This window comes from Actinia tenebrosa, unplaced genomic scaffold (genome assembly GCF_029948245.1).
Source record: "Actinia tenebrosa isolate PJP-AT-01 unplaced genomic scaffold, QUT_ActTen_1.0 PGA_scaffold13__45_contigs__length_12533684, whole genome shotgun sequence".
NCBI lineage: Eukaryota > Metazoa > Cnidaria > Anthozoa > Actiniaria > Actiniidae > Actinia > Actinia tenebrosa.
In genome coordinates, this window is record NW_028292573.1 from 6925664 (window position 1) to 6934516 (window position 8853).

The following is an 8853-nucleotide window of genomic DNA, read 5'->3' on the forward strand; positions in this document are numbered from 1 at the left end:
GTAAGCACATGTTATTCTCTCGGGTAAATGTTTTATTCTACGCTTGAAAACACTTATTCAAACTGAAATAAAGGGAAAAAAATTAATGCGCATAATTTACTAGTATCAAACGGTTCGTCTGTTCTGTTTTGCTTCAAGAAATAAAGCTCCTGTTTTACGCCTAAAACGTTTTGCTAAAACTTCAAAATCTCGTTCAAAAACGTCTTCGCGAAGTTTCGTTTGCCGACACGAGTATAGCTAGTGTGAGCAAGTTTAAGCTAAAAGTTTCAACGTGTGAAAGTAGCTTAAACTGAAATCAGGCGCGCGAAGGGGCGAAGGCGCATGAGTTGATAAAGTTTTTAAATAACTTGAAGTGTAATAAAAAAATATTGGCGCTTTATGCGTCTTGAAATCTTGGTTTGTTCCTCTTTGTCTCTGGGTGTATTTTATTTTTGGTTGGGTGGAGTCTAGACATTAAAGGATATTTTTCGGCTGTTGTTTTATTTCTTTTATTTTTTATTTTTATGGGTCAGACAATAAATGTCACACAATAAAGGTTCGATGTTCTTTTATTATCAACTGCGTGATCTAATGAATTCAAATGAAAGGATTATTTCAAACCCCTGATTATTTTTTTTTGTTATGAAAATTTAAAAATCACGTCTTAAAAAACAGAAAATTAAGGGTCACGTGACTGGTCACGTGACTAATTAACATAATGGTGTTTTTTGCCTAAAATAAGCGTTTTTTCGGGTTTTTATTCTTCGTAGGGTACGAATATAGCCTTTTCTGGTCATTTTTCATGTTTTGAGCAAAAAATATTGCTCGAAAACCGTCGCATTTTCACCAAAAAAATTAAGATTTTTGTGGGATCCCTGTGTAAAATGCTAGTTCCAGGTCCTTGCGTGAATCTGGTTCATTTCAAATCTTGCTTTCATCGCGGTTCGACGTGTGTCAATCTGTGGAAATATAAAGAGAAGTTTTTACAAGAACAAAAAATTTTTATTAGCTCGTGCTACATCTAACAGATAGATAAGGACACGAGAACTATGAAAGGTAAGAATTATTGTGTTTTTCCGCGTTATTCTGGCGTTTTTCCGTATTTTTAACCAGTTTGTAGATTTCGAAAGTTCGATTGACCGCCATGACACGTGTTGGCTTTGAACTCTAAGAATTTCACTTTTTCTTGCAAAATACAATTAAATTTGCCACAAATATGTAATTTTAGAAAGTTTTCAAACAGTTTGTAAGCTTAATTTGAGTATATTTTCATTTTTTCCATATTTTGAAACTTTGGTCATCATCGTTACACGAAACTTGGTTCGTGAAATTTTAAAACCTCCCTTCCCTCGTTAGAACCATGAAAATCCTAAATATTAATGTCCTAATGATTTATCTTTCTTTGTATTGCAGTCTTAAAAGTATAACTTACACGTGAAATACTCCATAAGACTGTCCAGTGATCTGTAACAAGATGGAAACCTGACATCTGAACCTCATTACCATACTGCATCTTGACTCTAACCAATATATAATGGAATACTTCAGTATTAATCTGGTAATGATGGGTATACTGCACTAAAACAAGAAGCAAAAACACTTGATACAATGTTGTGTATGAGTAATGAACTGCAAATCAATCTGTTGATGACCCTGTGACCTTCATAACAATATGGACTTCCCTTGTTGCTGTATAGATGTTGACCAGAATATCAACCTGGGGATGACCCTGTGACCTTCATAACAATATGGACTTCCCTTGTTGCTGTATGGGTGTTGACCTGAATATCAACTTGATGACCCTGTGACCTTCATAACAATATTGACTCACCTTGTTGCCACAAAAATATTGTTCATATCCCAAGCAGCAGTTTATTACTAATCATCAGGTATGTATATTACTCTGCAGAACAATTTCATACATAAGTTAGTTATACAATGCTTTGTTGAGGCACTCTATGGGCTATTATTTCTCAAAACCAACATCGTAGATGTCAGATAACCACAGGGTTCCCACTGTACAACATGGTTTACTGCTGACCAGTACTGTATACTGACAGGACTGAAAGATTGACATGGATTGTGTCCGCATTATAGAACATTTATACCATGTAGCCTTAACTAGTATCTGCTAGTAATATAATCATTTCAACAAATATCTATGATTCAGGTTTCTAAACAGATCTCTGACTTTTTCAACAGCTTGATGACAAGTATTGATATGTGTCATTATTAGATTGTGATGATACTACATTGCATCAAGCTATTGCCAGCAGATGTATGACAGACAAGTAAGTTAAACTATTAGCTATGATTTAGAATATATAAATGCATCCATTCAAAATTAGGTTTTTGTTTGTTTTTGTATTCATTACAGTGCAACTACTGTAACTGGAAACTCTTGAACAGTTAGACAAGAAAACAAATTAAAATGTAGAATGAAAACAATGCATTCCAACTTTGGGTAGTGGAGCCAATTAGAAACCTAGACAGCATGAGAATCGTAATTTGATGTTGGATTGTATTGTTTTCATTCTACGATATGATTGGTTCTCGCTGTCTAGGTGGCCCCAGTTATAATAGTCAAACTGTAAGAACAGATGTTAGTAAAAGAAAATGAGCATGAATTTCACCTATATTTTATTATTGGGTAGACCTTTACCTTATTTGCAAAGTAAAAACAACACATGCACAGCCATTACACAAAGAAATAATACTCAAGGGAATGCCGCATGAACTAAAATCAATATCTTTGCCTTTTTTCACCAGGTTGTCAACATCTTCAGCCAAGCATCATGTTGTCATAGTGATGATGTTGTCAAGGCCTGGACATCTGCAAACATGATAAACAAGTAAGTTTACCAATACATAGCACCTCTCTTACAATACCAACAACAGTTTCCAAGCAAAGTATTGTTTTAAGGAATGATTCAAACTCTCATATTTTGTTGCTCTATTTTATTATGACGTCAAATGCAAACAATCTTGTTTCAATACTAAGAACCATGGTAGAGGGAGGGGGACAGAAAAGCAACAGCACAAAGAAAAGTGGGAAAAATTGTATTTTTTTGAATCAAAACAACAATAAATAGCCACCAAATACTGAATATGTTATGGAATAATCACTGGTTTGTAAAATATTTGGAAACCAGAAGTATCAGAGCTATCAATTCAGCTGCAGAGTAAAAGGAGTCCCAATTAACCTCATTGGCTCAGGCATAATGTTTTCCCATCATTTCAGACCATGTGTAATTCCCTTGATTCATGTATCTTCTCGTGTACAATCGATAAACAATCATTGTTTTAAACTAAATGAAATGGGAAAACATTATGCCTGAGCTGAGGAGGTATATTCTTATTGTTGTTTGCCATGCTGTCCCCTTGTAAACAAGCTGTGACAGTGTTTTAGTGACCACACAAATTACTCAATAAAGTCCTCTTCATTAGTATTCAAGGGATTTTTATATAATGAGACATCAATCTTTATACATAAAGAATACTAATGAGGATTACTTTATCACAGATAAACCTACATATAAGTTATATAAATACTTAGAGCTTCATAAAGGCCAGTCTTATGTATGATCTCTGACTGCGCGTTGGCCTACTAGGGGCCCGTTTTACCGATATCAATCTGAACCTAGCTTAGTAAACACTCACCAGATCTTTTTGACTTTTTAAACAGTTTGTCAGCCTCTCAGCCAAGCATTATGTTGTCATAGTGATGATGCTGTCAAGTTCTAGCCAGCAGATAAATGACAGACAAGTAAGTAAGTTTAGCTACTTGATATCATGTTAATATTAAGGTACTTCGCATACATAGCAATAGACCCCTTGATTTCCTAGAGGAATTGTTCTGGGGGAGAATACAATAGGCCGTCTTTGCTTATGCAAAAAAAATCCATTTGTTTTGTTCCCCAGAACAATTATTTCTCTTGGGACTCAGTGCAAGGGGTCCGTACATGATGGAATATGTGTATCTTGTATCTGATGCTCAACTTGATTCATTGTTTGCAACTTATCCCAGCAATTGGAATTCTCATTAGGGTTAATCCAAGGGTGATCAAAAAGGCAATCAAAGTCTTGGTGTAAGACTAGCATTCAATAAGTAATAAAAAATAAATGGGATTTAACAGTGGCAGTTGTAAAGAGTGGCTCATTATCAACTGAAGTCCAATTGGAATTTAGAAGTTGATTTTGTGGAGAGAGGAAAAGTGGAGCATCCAGAGAAAAACCCTTGAAGCACAGGAGAAATACAATGAGCAAACCCTACTCACATACGACACGGATATCGAACCAAGGTCACATAACTGCAGCATGCTTACTCCTGTTTTCAAACATCTAACTTTGCCATTTGCTCCTATCTCATATGTGTCAATCAAAAAAGGGTTATGGATATTGACAGTTACATTCTGTTTTTCTTTCTAGCTACACCAAGTCTGTCATATTCAGTTATACCAAGCTGCTGTGCTGTAAAGACTTATGAGATGATGCAGCACCATCAAGATCAAGTCAATCAGTACTGATGACAGGAATCATCCACCAAGGATATTAACATGAGTAACATGTTTTAGAGATTGAAATCTAGAAACATCCAGAAATTTCTAACCAAAAAAAAAATTAGTCTAGCATTTTTAAAAAAATAAAAAAATTGGGAAAAATGAAAAGTTACTACCTCTAGGCCTAGGAGAAAAGTATATCATGTATATAAAGAAATGTCAAAGAAAAGACAACAAAAAGACATGCATTTAAAAGAAACATTTTGTGAGAGAGTTTTCTAAAACTACAAAAATTTTTGAAGATGGATCTGAAAGCATTTCAGAGCTTTACCTAGGCCTAGGGGTAAAAAAAGAGCTTTAAGATTTCAAAGAAAAAATTATATAGTAAAAATTATGTTTTTGGCTAGAGGACTGGTAACATGCAGGGCTCAAAATAACACAAATGTTTGTGCAGGACAAGTAAAATTTGGAGTGTAAAATTTCTTTCAACATTTTATTCTCAAAATCCTATGTGAATTTTTTTTCTAATTAATAACTGCAATCAGAAAATTGGGATTGCATGTTGCCTGCTATTTTGAACCCTGCAGATAAGTTTATTTCACAGATACATTTGTACACCGTAGGAATATTCTTTTCATTGATTACAAACCATCTTGATTCAAAGAATTTTCTCACACTGCAATGAGAGTAAGATTTAAAAAATCTCTAAGCTTACTTTGTATTTTAAAGACTACAAGTATAATTTACAGTATTCACAAAAAAAATCACCAAGAAGGTGTTTCAGTTCCTTGCAAGACTTTATCAGATAAAGATGAATTAGAATTTATTCAATCTGAAAATGTAGTCATAAAAGACCTTGCAAAATTAATTGATTATTGAATATGGAAAAAAAACTTTTGACAACCAGTCCTCTAGCCTCAGATATTAGATATAGGAGAGTGTTTCACCAAAACATTTTAGATACTAACTCCAAATCAATTAATTATCCAGTGCTTGACACCAACACTAGTCCACTAGTCTGGGACTAGTAACTCTTTGCTGTGGGCTAGTGAAAATAAGGACACTCTAGTCCTGACCATAGGCTAGTGGGTTTTTGGAAGGTTATGAAGGGAAAGTATTCCATTGTCCAGGAGATATATTCTGAGCTCATAGATTACTCTGCTGAACTACTAGATTTATAGACTTACTAGCCCATTGCCTTGTATCTGCAAAAGTGAATGTCAAGCACTGTTATCTTAATCAAAACATTTTTCAACTAGTCAAGGGTTCTCAGTAAAAACCAAACAAATTTGTTTTGCTCATGCAGTTTTAATTTTCACAACTTGAAACAAATTAAGATTGGCTGCTAGTTTTAATAAATATTTTTCTTTCAAAATCTACTGGGAACCCTTCACTAGTTAGAAACACTCTCCTCTATCTAATATTATTATCATTTATCAATTTGTACCAGAAAAATGGGAGATAACTTATTTGATAAGGTTACAATCATGATGGTTCAGTGACTATCTTCAAGCTTTATTGTCCTTCCAGTGTCTGGAACTATTGTATTCTTTTCTCTGTACTGTTTTCTTGCATCATGATACACCATGGAAGATTACTATCTTCATGCTTTACTGTTCTTACAGTGTCTGGAACCAAAGCAGTCTTTCCTCTGTACTGTTTTCTTGCATCATGCTATCCTGCTGATCTCGCGATGTTGTAGACTTGATGGTGTGTCTTCACATAGCACTTGCTGGCACATCTTGCACTTTGATTGGTTGTCAGTTCATGCTGAGTTTGGTTGTTGTGTCTCCGTTCAGGGAGTTTTCTTATTGTTGGTATTCACACTTCAGGGATTCCTTTACCACTGTCCCTATTAATGTTATTAGGGTTGAGCTGAATCTAAATGGCTTCCTTGACTCTGCATATAATTATACCAATGGGGGTCTCTATTTACTCATTCAACATCTTCCTATCCAAGGTGATAACTGTTCTTGTGTGCATATTCGGCAATCTCTTGTGTTCTCTTTAATTCTTTCTTGTAGAGGTCTTCCTGTTTCTTTTATGTAGACTTTGTCACACTCGCTGTAGGGCATCCTGTAGACAATAAATTCTTGTCGGCCAGGAGGAACTTTGTCTTAGGGGTGCACAAATTAGCTATGTAGTGTTGCTTCTGATGCGAAGGGAGTTTGTATGCCATGAAGGCAGCAGCAAAGGGTGTGAGAAATGCCTTGGAAGACCATTTGTTCAATGGGCTTACAATCATAGTGTTTATAACAGACTTTCTTCATGCTTCAATTTCTTTCTTGTGTCTGGAACCAATGCATTCTTTTCTCTGCACTGTCGCCTTATCTTACAGATACTTTGGAAGATCTTTTGGTCATTGGGCTGCTTATCATTGTGTTGTCATAACATGTATCAAAGAGGTCTTGTTTGTCTCCATTTGGGTGTCTAGAATTACTTTATTCTTTCATCCTCAAACCTTGGAACTACCCAAGACTAAATTAGTGCTTTTTACATGAACCCCTGATGTAAATAGTCACTGAATTTTTATATTTAGTTTAATCATTTTAGAGGGGCACAGGGGCTAGATCGACCATACTATAGTATTACTTTGTTTCATATATATATTATATATATATTGCACAATGTGTTTAGGTATTGGCATCACCTTTTCTAATGTTTCATTAATCCATCTCTGGCTTCCATGAGATGATAGCAATTAAGAAGGAAGCAAACTGGCCAATACCTAAAACTCTCTCATACAAGTCGTTTCTACAGTCTTTTCTACATGTCCTGAAGTGATCATGTTCCTTTATCTTATTTCATATTCTATTCATTTTTCCACTGTCAATTATGTTCTTTTACATTGCGAAAAGAGTTGTACTTTACTTCATAATCAGATAGTTTGATTTTTTGCTTTTGTTGACTTATATATTACTTAACTGAATTATATACAAGAGCTTCTTAGTCAATATCTCAATTATTTCATGTAACATGTTGAAGCAGAAACAAACCTTGATTAATGGTTAATAGAGCACGCCCCAAGGATTGGTTACCCCAGCTTGAGCAATAAAAACCCAAGGTTGTTACTAATATCAATTCTCTAGTTTTAATTAAGTCACTGCCTTTTATCTAGTATAGTATCTTGTACAATGTTCAATAGTGAGTTGCATCAAGTCTATCCTATTTTCATGATTCTAATGTTCTTTACATATTTCTGATATATTTTGTTCAATAACTAAATGTCTTATGCACCTAGTAAATATCTTTGGCCTATTTATAGCTTTGCTACTATGTAATGGTGCTGATCAAGATATTTATTAGTCTATCATCATATTTGCTTAGAGCACTAGTTTAGTATGGTCATCTAGTGAAATGGGATCATACACACAAAAAAACAACTGCATCAAATGTTCAAGTACTGCATTCAATTTTTTTTTCAATGTGCAACAATTATTTACCAAAGGTGAAGTGATTATCAGTGAAAATATGTTGAGCTGTGAGTCTTCAAGCACCGAGGTGATTATTCACCATAATCACTGAGCCTGAGGGGAATAATTGTTTTAGTATAATTTTAGACTTGAATATCAGAGAAAAGACGAAATTCAGGATAAAAGAAGGTTTCAGTATTACTTCAATTCTGGCAAACTTTGAAAAACCTAAACACCACTCCAACAGTGATTATGGTCTCAGAAAAGAATCTCTGGTCACATTGCTCAAACTTGTATATTCAAGTCTAAAATTATACTAAGTTATGATATGATCAATGAATTAATTTAGTTAACAAATTTTAGGTTCATAAGAATCTTCTGTAATATTTTATTGAGGAGCAGGATCATCCAGCCCTAGTTTAGCAATATTAGCAAGTAAGAGAAAATGACATTATGGATACCATTTGTCTCATCTTCACAACAAGGATGACAAAAAATATTTTCGCTGTCCTCAAACTGAAGATATAAGCTCAAAGATTCATCTTCAAGATATGAATTCCATCACTACAAACTTCACCACAGATAACACCCTTGCATTAAGAACAAAGCTAACAAGTCTGAGGACCAATCGTTTATGTAGCCTCTTCAGGCAAATCTATCTGGGGCATCACCCCAAGAAAAATAAGTAATCATATCCAGTTTAAGGAGCAAGTTCACTCAGGAAATTTATCAGCTGCACTTGGCATCTCCTTACAGAAACAATCTTTGTGCTCTAGAAAATCAAGGATATCTATAAACGATGAGGCGTACCATGAGTTGAACCAAAGCTAGGTATGATTCTGTCATATACTACTGCCTTATGGTTTACTCATCACTACAGACAACATGTTCTAAACCCATTCACTAAAGACAACAGTCTTTAATGCAAAGTATAACTTTCACAGGACAAACCATACCACATT

The 8853-nt window shown here is 34.6% G+C and overlaps 2 long non-coding RNA genes across 4 annotated transcripts; one reads left to right on the plus strand and one right to left on the minus strand.

The window, feature by feature from the left end:
- Positions 1-530: 530 nt before the first annotated feature.
- LOC148911711 (uncharacterized) lies at positions 531-3774 on the minus strand. 3 transcript variants are annotated; one of them, XR_016119578.1, is made up of 5 exons: positions 3640-3774; positions 2642-2812; positions 1811-1882; positions 1412-1557; positions 531-938 (listed from the first exon to the last, which is right to left on the minus strand). It is a non-coding gene; the product is annotated as an uncharacterized LOC148911711 (long non-coding RNA). The 3 variants fall into 3 exon arrangements; XR_016119576.1 differs by lacking the exon at positions 3640-3774 and having other exon boundaries at positions 1412-1499; positions 2642-2774; XR_016119577.1 differs by lacking the exons at positions 2642-2812; positions 3640-3774 and having other exon boundaries at positions 1412-1499; positions 1811-2185.
- On the plus strand, positions 913-4607 carry LOC148911712 (uncharacterized). The gene is made up of 6 exons (XR_016119579.1): positions 913-1035; positions 1393-1868; positions 2182-2270; positions 2749-2831; positions 3665-3745; positions 4408-4607. It is a non-coding gene; the product is annotated as an uncharacterized LOC148911712 (long non-coding RNA).
- Positions 4608-8853: the final 4246 nt, after the last annotated feature.